Source organism: Suricata suricatta, chromosome 16 (assembly GCF_006229205.1).
Source record: "Suricata suricatta isolate VVHF042 chromosome 16, meerkat_22Aug2017_6uvM2_HiC, whole genome shotgun sequence".
Taxonomy (NCBI): Eukaryota; Metazoa; Chordata; class Mammalia; order Carnivora; family Herpestidae; genus Suricata; species Suricata suricatta.
The window spans coordinates 19,216,815-19,228,040 of NC_043715.1; the positions used below are offsets into that span (position 1 = coordinate 19,216,815).

At 47.7% G+C, this 11,226-nt stretch overlaps 1 long non-coding RNA gene across 1 annotated transcript; it reads right to left on the minus strand.

The window, feature by feature from the left end:
* Positions 1 to 501: 501 nt before the first annotated feature.
* Positions 502 to 2,459, minus strand: LOC115281160. Its single transcript, XR_003904129.1, has 3 exons — positions 2,330 to 2,459; positions 1,503 to 1,674; positions 502 to 875 (listed from the first exon to the last, which is right to left on the minus strand). It is a non-coding gene; the product is annotated as an uncharacterized LOC115281160 (long non-coding RNA).
* Between the last annotated feature and the right edge of the window lie 8,767 nt (positions 2,460 to 11,226).

Below are 11,226 nucleotides of genomic sequence, written 5' to 3' on the forward strand. Positions count from 1 at the left end.
CCAGATTTGGGCTGAAATCATGGCTTCTTTCTTTACTACTAGCCTTGTGACCTGTTCAAGGAGCTTCATTTCCTCATCTGTAAATGGTTGTTGGAAAGGCTGAGCTGAAGGGCATGGAGTTTATAGGACAGCTTTAGTTTCCTTTCTTTATTTAAAGGAAAACTAAAAGCATAAACTAGCGGATTCATTACAGGGTCTGCTCAGGAAGGAAATCCCAGACACTAGCTGCGCTGTGTGACATTTAATGCCTGGTAACAAAGCATAGTTGATGATGGGAATTCTCCCTATTCCTAAGGGTCTGAGGTGTTGGGAAAGTGTTGCATTTCTCAAAATCTGCTGTAAGGGAATATATCACTTATAAAGGCCTCAAGGAGATTTTTCACAGTGAAGGTAAAAGCTAGTGAATATTACCAGTATAGATGCGAGTATTTCACCATATGGTGCTTTCCCTAGTTTTGCTTCCAAGGCCATTCTGAGTCATCAGAGGAACATACAAATGTGGGTGATGCTATGAAATGCCCCCTCCCCTTTTTTTTATTGGAGCAGGAGAATGAGCTAGGTGGGCAGGTGCTACAGGGTTCCAAGGTCTGGCGTAATGGGGGCATCCTACTTGCAAGCAGATCTGGAGGAGAGTCTCTTGGGTGCTCAATTTCCGTGAGTCTCAATTTCCAATAGTTACCACAGGAATAATTCTTATCTCACAGATGTGAAGATTCATTACATACATTGTGCAAAGCACCTACCCACAGGTATTAGGTGTCCAATGAATACTTATCTTGATGTCCGTGATAGTGGTAGTACCAGTAATGGTCAAATAAGGCTCAGAGACCTCATCTGGGCAAACTAGTTCATGGCACATGGTGGAGCCTCGAGACCTAAAATGGAACAGAGCTGGGTTGGAGCATGGTGAAACTGGATTTCGGGATGGAGATCCAAGTAGGAGTGAAGCAAAGAGTCCAGGCTGGTCTCAGGCTTGCAACTTCCCTCTACCCTAGTCCTGCTCAGCTACAAAAGATGGCATCTTCCATCTATGGTGACCAGTTCATCATAGGACTTACCCAAACAAACAAATTCCATTGTGCCTAGAAATCCCTCGATTCCTGGGAAGCTGGGATTGTTGGTTGCCTACTCCTACCTGAATTCTCCAGTCCAGGAACACTAGGCCCATCCTGTGGCTATGGGGTGATTCTTACTGCCCCCTTATTTGCCACCACGACATCATCTTTTCCTTGCTCCCACTACAATATCTGCAGGGTGGGGGTGGTGGGCATCCAAAAGAGCCACAACTTTAGCTTCAGCTTAATACTTAGGTTCCTGCTGAGAACATAATGGATGTGGTCTAGTTCACTGTTTATCATGGAGAAAAATCCTGGTACATAGTAAAATGCACAGTAGTGTGTATTGAATGGAGATCTTGCCTGGAGTTTGATATGTGTGGTTAGGGCCCTGTGGTTCTGCTTAAATCTAATTAGCTTCCCCTTCACAAAATCACGTCACACTACCTGGGTCGTACTCCAGTATGAATGGGCCGTTCACAACTGCAGAATCCTCTTGCTCATCTTTTCTGCTTCTTTGAGACTCCTTAAGGACGCTCGGTCTACTTTGTTGGGGAATGGCACACAAGATGAGACGTTTCATCTTCCCCTTTGAGTAATTAGAAATTCCTCTCCCTACCTGCAAGTTCAGCCAACCTTGAGTCAGAGCCCATTTCAAGTCATGAGAGGAACATGGTCAATGGACCAATATCATGTTTTAAGTATTCTCTAGTATTGTCCCCATACATCTTTATTAATTGAGTCATTCCAGTGTGTCCAATATGTAGGCACCCACACTCTGTCTTCTACTCTCACACTTTTAAGGGGCACACTCATTCTTTGTTATGCCATGGCAGAAAACTCTGATTTATTCTTTGGAATACAGGGTCACTGCAGCCCTATTTCACTTCAAAACTATTGAAACAGGACAAGGCAATCCCCCCTTTGCCTCTATTTCCCAGTTTTAGAGTGACCTTTTACACTGAAGGCTCCCACATGGAAAGTTGCAGGAAAAAAAGGAAATAAGTTGGCCATGGTTGCTGCCTCTCCTGCCCTGAGTGACAGGCAGACACGTACTCCATCAAGATCTACTAGAGGCTGTCACCCTGGTGGCAAGGGACAGGGTTTTGATTCGGATGCACTTGAATTTAGCTCTCAGCCATATATTGATTAGATCTGTGATTTTATTGTTTTATTTTCCTCATCATCACAGCTGCTCCAACTCAGAGGGGGACTGTTGCCAAGTTAGTCATGACAACTCTTCCCCGAACAATGGAGGCCATTTTCCCCTCTACCTTAAAGGCCAGTCATGTCTGTCAGTCCTAGAGGTGATCCCAGTGTTCTCCATACATTTCCAAATGCTCTGTTGATGGATACTGTCCCAGCTGAAAACTCCTGGAGGTAATTCAGAGAGGAGAGATAGGGAAGGTAGAGATGTGACAGCAACTTGAGAATTCTGCGCACTGGGAGTTCTGAGACGGTTAAGAGGAGATCTTGCTCACCCCCTTTCACGTAAAAATACACTCACACGATGTTTTGAACAACCTCACAGCTCATTGGTTTGTGTCTAAGCTCTTAAAGACTCAATCTGTTTTACTCACTCTCCCCTGGGGCCGGCGTTGCGTTTCTCTTTTTGTAAACTTCCTCTATTTGCTCAAAATATTCTTCTCTACCTGGAATGTGCTTTCTGCCCTTCCCAACTCAAGTCCTCGTTCAAGGTCTGGCACACAAGCTCTCTCTCCAGGGATCCTTTCATTGTGTGCCCATCACGTAGTTTTCTTTTCTGTATTTTTGTCATCTCTCTTTCCAGACTGTAAGGTATTTATGGACTGCAACCGTATTACCTGCTCTGGCCCCTCTTCAGCACGGAGTCTGGAGTGATGTGTGCTTCTGACCTTTAGGCGCTTTTGCTGGCTTGCTAGACAGAAAGACCCACTTCCTCGTGTGGGTGTCTTGCCTTTCTACACAGCTTTGTTGAAATTTCTGACACATATCAGATCCCGAGAAAAGGTACTTGTTTTAACACAAGCTGCTGGGCAGAGGTCACTGCTTTAGATGAGGTTTCTTTTCTTTCTTTTTTAATGAACTTAATCGTTTTTAATATCTTTTCCAGAGCAGAATACATTAAATGACCCTGACTTGGTGGAAAGCCTTCTCTTGAGTGCTTTGGGAGGATTAGAGGAAGTTCTTTTACAGTCTCTTAGCATGCCTGGCTGCCTTTTCCTTTCTCTGGGTTATCAGAGAGTGAGATTTGATCCTAATTAACAAAGGGGGAACCATGAGCCTCGCTGTCTCTGTTCACTGGGAGACAGGCAAGGGCTGGCGGCTTTGGAGGAGTGAGGTTGGAATTTTCAATGATTTCAGCTTGTGTCTGAACGTGGGGGCCGATACAGATGTGGCTGAGGCAGCTTCGGGAAAGTCGAGCAGATCTCAGGGAAAGAGAGGAAGCAGAAGGGGCAGGAGAAAGAGCAGCTGTCTGCAGAAGAGAGTCCACTCTGGCCGTGGAGACTGTCTAGCTCTGACTGAGTCAGGATTCGTGCTGGACGGTACAGATGAAAAGCCAGTGAAATCATTTTTTTGTAATTGCACAAAGATCATAAAAGAACCAGAAGTGTGACAAATGAATCAGCAGTGTAATGAGAATGGACAATAGTACAAAATAAGTTGTTCTCTACGTGGTACTCAGATTCCTGGCTTGCTATCTTCTGGGAACAGGAGGAATGGCTTCTACATGGAGAAGGTCATGCAGCAAGAAGGAACCATTTCAGAGGGTCTCCGCCGGATTCCACAGAGATAGTCTTTGGCTTATGGTTGTTGCCTCATTAGTTCTGTCCTAGGCCTGTGATTTAATCTCCCCACTAAGAACAAGGAACAAGCAGGGGACTCTTGCTTTTTTTTTTTCTCCCTGGCCCCTAATTACGTGCTGGCCATGCAGTACTGTTTGAGAATTGCAAAGGAGGAAGCATCCATCAGAGGACCCCCCCCCCCACCTATTAATGTCAGAACTAATTGACTGAGAGGCTGCAGATGAGTGAGATTTCCTTGGAGTTGGATGACTGGTGTGTTCTTCTAACCATGCTCTGCAGACTCAGGCCAACCTCTCTCCTCTCCTTAGTCTCAGACAGGGATGGTGTGCCATTCAGAGACCACAGAGAAGGAGGAAACGGGAGTGTTTGTGCAAATATCACAGGCAACTGTGTTCTCAAGTTTCGCCAGTTGCATCACTGGTATAAACCCATATCTTTCTGAGAACACGGCATTAAAATATTCTGCTCAGCTGCTCTGTGTTCCAGAAATACAACAAATAGCAGCACTATTTTTAAAGGATCATTGGGCTTCATTAGTAAAGAGAGGCTTCTCTTTAGCATGGTTTTGAGGATTCACTGTCTAAACAGCAGGCTGGAGTGTTGACATCCTGGCACAAGTTTTTCAAGTGTGTATTAATAGGCCTGGCTATTTCTGGTGCTGCTGTTCCCTTGCTGGGCCTTCTTGAGCCAGTCATTCCCATCTGTGGTCCTCACCTTCTCATCTGTATGTGCCGTGGGGATAAAAAGCCGTTTCAGTGTTGCTGATGTGGGTGAGCTGCAGCGTGAGAGCGGTGTGGGCACAGCCACGTGCTCTCCTCCTTCGTTCAGTCACGGAGCCACGCTGCTGTCGGAGGACACGTCGGATGGGTGTTGTCATCTGATTCTCTCTCTTCATTTCTCTACATCATTAGGATCTGACAACAGGCTTAATAACTAAAAATCAGTCAGGCTGAGGTTAAGGCACTTGGGTTTGCTTCGATCCACACCGTTCACTTTCATCCTAACGGTACAACTCTCGCCCAGGATCAGGAAGTCGCCAGAATTCTCTTTCCAAGTAGAAGAGGAACAGGGCCTGGGTCAACGGACAGTTCCTGCAACCATACTGATTCGAATTCCACATCTGCTGCTTGCTGGCTGCATGTAGGCAAGTATTTGCGAAAAGCCTTCTTTCTGTCATTTGTAAGGAGGGACAATAAAACCCATCTTCGAAAGCTTTTGGGAGACCCAATAAAATGATGCCTACCTTGTGCCCTGCCGTGATGGGCACATGGTAGACACGTGCACAGAAGCAGCTCGCTCCACAGGACTCGATGTGATTCAGATGGTGGTCTCTGGTCACCGACCTGCCTTTCGACGCTTTTCTCCTCTCCCAGGTGCTCGCTGCCTGCCCTCCACACCTCAAGGTTGCCTTCTTATACTCTGCCATCCAAAATCTCTCAGGAGGGCCGTGGGTATGTCCCTTGTCCTTCTCAGGGGGTTGGGCTGCCTGGTCTCTCTCTTCCCAGGGGGGTATGCCTTGTACCTCTTTAGGCTTTGTGGGATCAAAGACTTTGTTCTTTGTAAGAGGAGTGGGTTTTTTTTTTTAAGATTTTTTTTTAAGAGAGAGAGAAAGTCATTGGAGGAAGGACAGAGAGAGAGGGCGATAGAAAATCCCAAGCAGGCTCTGTACTGTCAGCACAGAGCCTGATGCAGGGCTCAAACTCATGAACCATGAGATCATGACTTGAGCCGAAATCAAGAGTCAAGTGCTTAACTGACTGAGCCACCCAGGCACTCTTAAAAAGAGGAGTTTTAAATCACTGGAGTCCTTAAATTTGTATAATTGGAGCATACAGAAAAGTGCATACAGGGGCACCTGGGTGGCTCAATTGGTTATGTGTACAACTAACTTCAGCTCAAGTCATGATCTCATGGTTCATGAGTTCAAGCCCCGTATTGGGTTCTGTGCTGACAGCGCAGAGCCTGGAGCCTGTCTTCTGATTCTGTGTCTCCCTCTCTTCCTGCCCCTACCCTACTCATGCTCTCTCTCAAAAATAAATTTAAAAAAAAAAAAAGGGAAAGTACATATAATGTCAGTGCATATGACCTACTGCGTCTTTGCAAAATTAACAAGTCTGTGTCACCAGTACCCAGAGCACCGAGCAAATCGTTATCTGCACCCCAGAAACTGCCTTCCCCATTGCCCTTTCTGGTAACACCCTCCCCAGTCAGTGTAACCTCTGTGGGCTACCTCTGCTGCCGACAGCCTCTACAGAAAGGGGATCCCGCAATAGGGACTCTGTCTGGCTTCTTTCACTTGACATTACATTTGTGAAAGGCATCATTCTATTGTGTGTAGTTACAGATTGTGGATTCTTGTTGCTGTGTACTATTCCATTGACTATGTGACTATACCACAGATTACACGTCCTCTCTATTGTGGATGGACATTGGGTTGTTTCCTTTACAATCCAGCACTGTCAACTTTTTCAACAGTCATGGAGCTTTTGCTCTAAAAGTCACCTGCTTCACCTCCCCCGTAGGTCAGGGCAGCCACTTGGTGGACTTCAGGGCAATTGCAGAAGTGAGACTGATTGCATGGATTTTATTCAGGACTGCGGGTGCCCCCAGGGACAACCCTGTAAGATAGTAAGAGTCTCCCAACTGCACACATGACCAAACCATGGCTGAGAAAGTTTTGATATATGCCCAAGGCAGCAGATCTAACAAATGCCGAAGCCAAGGTCCTCATCCTGCTTATAGCTTCTGTAAAGATTCCGTTCCTTTCACAAAATCATGCCACCTCCTTGGAAGATTCGATGAAAAGCTCACATTAACTGGGAGTTAGGGGAAAACAGTTTTATTCCAGTGTTTATAAAAGGCTCATCCAGATCACTGCCCTCCTGGGCTGACCCTCATGTCCCCATATCTAAGGATCAAGCAGTAGAATTCATTGCCTGTAAGGAATACCGGGCAGTGGGTGAGACTTGAGCCAGACTCTAAGGTTAGAATCCCTCCTCCTCCACTCATGAGCTGTGTGAGCTTGGGTAAGTTACTGGCCCTTTCTGTGCATCAGTTTACCCATCTATAAAATGAGAGTAATAAAAGTAGCTACCTCACAAAGCTGCTGCATGGATTCTATGGGAAATGAGTGTAAAGCATTTTGCATGGTGCCGGACGCCGAGCTGATGTTTCTTGGGCCCTTACTGTTAGAATAAACTTCAAATCTTCTGGCAGGTCTGACATTCGAAGAACTGGATACTGTCACTTCAGCCAGCACTTCGAATCAAAGATCCTCACCAGCTCCTAAATAAACATTACATGGCTGCTACCACTACTTCTCTTTTGGGAGCTGTCTATTAAAATTATGATTCAATTGTCAGAAACAAAATATTCTTAAGATGTCTTCAACCATACCCTCAAATTATATGACAGTGTCTGGCTTTAATACCCATCTAAATAGTTATACTGTTGACAGGTTTCAGGAGCGGCGCTTCCTCTTCTATTCCTCTCATTAACTTATGTAGCAACATCATAACTCTCTGGAAGGATTAAAAAAAAAAGATGCTGGCATATTCCATCTGAATTCATTTCGTGGAGCGGCTGTGTCAGAGCATTTGCATATGAATGAGATGCCTTGGCGTTCCCTCATTAACATAGGAGCACTGCAGTGACACGTTTTAGAGCCCAGGTTCAAGAGTTTGAGGCAAGATTGGGGGAAAAGGTTGGAGACTCGGCCCATTCCAGATTTTGCTGTAGAGCCTGACATGTGATCTCCATCCCAGGCAGGCGGGGGCCGATCTGCCATTCCCTCTGTCACCTGGAGGACCGTCAGCCCATTGCACCCCGCATCCTCTCCATGCACCCGGGGACCTGGCTGCACCTCGTGGCCCTTCACTGGTGTCTTTGGTGTCTGTGTGCGCACTGCTCTCCCTGTGGCAGGGCTCCCGCTCTGCTGAGCAAGAAGTGGGATTCCACCTTCCACCACAAGCCAGTGTTTTTCTCACCACTTCCCAGCGCTTCCAGGCAGACCGGGCCACTCCCCTCCGGGCCCCACCTGCACATCCTCCTCCTGCCTGGAACGGTCTGTGCCCCACATTGCATGTGCCTTTCATGCGGGACTCAAGAAGTGGCCACCATGACGGTACAGGGCTAATGAAAACTTCTCCTTGACCTCTTCTAGAATGGCCAGCCCCAGCACCTTCTCTCTTCCTGCTGCATAATGCGGAAGGATCCAGACTGCCGGATGGACTGATTCCAAGTTTCGATACTTGGATACTGTCCTGCCCCATTCTAGCTACTCACTGTGGCACCGAAGGTCCGGGATTCCTTCCTGTGACCTGAGCTGAAAATGTACACTCACAGCACACGTTTGTTTTGGCTTCCCAGCGTCTGATATCCATTCTGTTGTGGAGGACCCCAAGCTAGAGGGGTGGCAGGCAAAGCTTTGCCCGCCTGTAGCTTTTTGCCTCTGTTGCCACGTGGTCTGCTTCTTCTGTCTGTGCTGTCTCATCTCCTGTGCCCTCCCCTCTTATAGGAACGCTTGTGACTGCTTTTTGTGCCCAGCTGGATAATCCAAGATGGTCTCCATGTATCAATAGCTTTCATTTAATCACACCTGTCATCCCCCTTTACCATTTAAGGGAATACTTGCAAGTTCCAGGGAGAAGAGACTGGATATCTTGGGGGGACACTGGTCAGCTGGAATGTGGGAGTCTGGCCCGGAGAAATGAGCTGCCCTGTCCAGATGCTGGCAAGGCCTCCTTGTCCCAAACCCCAGAACTAAGAACCTAAAACAGCACTTGGGTGGATTCACCAAGAAAAGGACCACTGAGGCTGGCTGGAGACACCTTGATCTGACCATGTGTTTTCTTGGAAATACCATTGGAAACATCAATTATTCGACTGGCATTTGGAGGTGTGATTGGAGCCCTTAGTGGCTTTGCACTGTTTTCCTACACAGTTCTCACTTAGGGGCTGGTGCGCCTACCGATCTCCCCCCACCCCCCCTTAACCTTGACACGGCAGCCCCTCCTTCAGTCTTCTGAGCACTGGAGGCCGCGGTCTACCTTTCACTCCTTGCTCAGGATATAGAGGCTGTAAGCCCCCCGGCAGCCGGTGGGAGGCACCTGGCTCCTCACAGATGCTCTCTGCAGCTGTATGACGTCAGAAGTATCTGGTCATTGGTTTGATTTTTTTGAAATCACACAGAAGTTCTGATGTGGCTCACAGAGAGGTTCAGACACTCAGCCGATGGACAGAAAGTGCTTGAAGCTAAACTCAAGCTGATGTTCTCCGTTTTCATTTTCGATGCTTCCCCTGAGCAGAGTCCTTGGGAAGTCTGGCCTGATGCACCTACTACAAATGTGCACAAGATGAGGAAAGTCACCACATTGCTTTACTTTTATTTGTTCTGTTTCAAGTCGGAAATGTTTACGAATCTATCTGTTCCACCAACTTGAGCTGGCCGCTCCTTCTTGGGGTTGCATTTGGAGAATCCCTCAGAAATCCCAAAACCTCAGCTCTTAGCTGAAAAAGAGAGGAGACCCTTTCTGTAGGAGGGTCTTGCCCATGAAAGGAGAGACCCCTGGCAGTGCAGGCTGGGGCATAAATGTCAGCAACCTGGGCATGGTCAAATTGAACGGCAATGCCACCCTGTGCCCCCTGCCACAGGGTGGTGGCTGCAGATCATGGATGCGCACATCTTGGGGTCCATGTTTCTGCTTTGGGACTTCTGGCATGAAGGCATTTATTCTGCTCACTAAGGTTAAAATCCTTTCTTCCACTGCGACCAGTTGCAGGCAAAAGCTAAGCTTGTGGAAAGGACAGAGTCAAGTCGGAGAGGCCGGTTAGGCAGGGTGGGTTGGCTTTTAAACTAACATTTATTACAGAACTTGATACGAGGTTGTGTAATATGATTTCCAACAACTCAGTGAGGAGCGGTCTACTTATCTCATTCTCCAGGGAGCAGAGAGAGGCTAATGGAGTTTAGGCAACTTATCCACCATCACCCAGCTACTAAGTGGATTTGCAGAACCCAGAGAGTCGGCCTTAGCACCCTCCTCTCTCACTGCTCTACCACCACGCACCGCACCGCAGTCTGCTTTTCCCAACCACGTTAGTGCATCTCTGTGATTTTTATGAAGGGTTTTAGAGCAGGACACACACGTTTCCACCTTGACCAAACCACCCCAGGGCAAGCACAAGAGAACAGAGGCCCAACCTGGGTGGTGACCGGGCATTCAGCTTGGTGGCTTATGGGGTCTTCAGATCCTTAGGGAGAAGCAACCAGAAACCGTGATCAGGGACGGTAGCAGCCCCCATACACTCTACTGTGTGTCACCAGGAGGGAGTTAATACAGAGCAGCCTCTCTAGGACTGCTCGCGGAACCAGCAGGATCTGGGACCTGTTAGAAATGCAGATTCTCCTGCCCTGCCCAGACCCACTGAATCGGAATCTCTGAACCTGGGGCCCAGCGATCTATATTTTAACAAGCCCTAGAGGAGTTCTGATTCAAGCTAAACAGTTCTCTTTTCAGAGGTTATGCTTTGTCATTCTCAGCAAACCCTTTGCCATTGGATGCACAGGCTGAGACTAAACAACACTTTCAGGTGCTCCAGGGGCCCTTACTTCAGGGTGGAGCTGGCCTGACTCCTGGAGGGCCGAGGGTCCAGGGAGCAACCCCAGGGGAGGGCAGGCTTGCCGAAGGACCCACACTTGCCGGCGTTGGTGGTATAGTGGTGAGCATAGCTGCCTTTCCAAGGACCTACACTTATGCCCTGGAGTGCTGTGCATTCAGTAGGCAAATCCAGAGTGCTCTTGGTTCCAGGCTCCCAGCTCCTGGCTCCTTCCTGCTCCCTATGGCTCCTCCCCCTCCCGGAAGCCTTCTGATTTAGGAAAACTAGTCCAGATCTGGAAGCTTGTGATTCAGATCATTAGCACCTTGTAGTTGGGATCCTTGCCTTGTAAATTTCTTTGTTCTCTCAAAGTTGGGGGGAAGGGAGGGGCAGGAAGCCTGGAGGAGTTCTTTCAGCCTGTTCCTCTGCTCCAAACAGAACAAAGCCAGCATGTGGGGAAGGCGCTTTGATCCCAGACAATGAGAGCCTCCGGATTAAGTGTTTGGAGAGACCCGACAGCTCTGGCACAAAACAGATCAGTTACTCTCCTAACTTCCTTCCTTCCTTCCTTCCTTCCTTCCTTCCTTCCTTTCTTTTCTTTCTTTTTCTTCTTTCCTTCTTTTCAATTTTTTTAAGACCTAATTCATGTACTGGAAACAAAAAAGTAAAACGTTTTGAAGGATGGTATTTCCATAGCCATACAAGTCTCAGGCATAACCAAGGACATCTGTGTCCTGGGTGCCCCGCACAGGCTTGGACCCTGTACCCCTGCGATGACTACTCCCCAC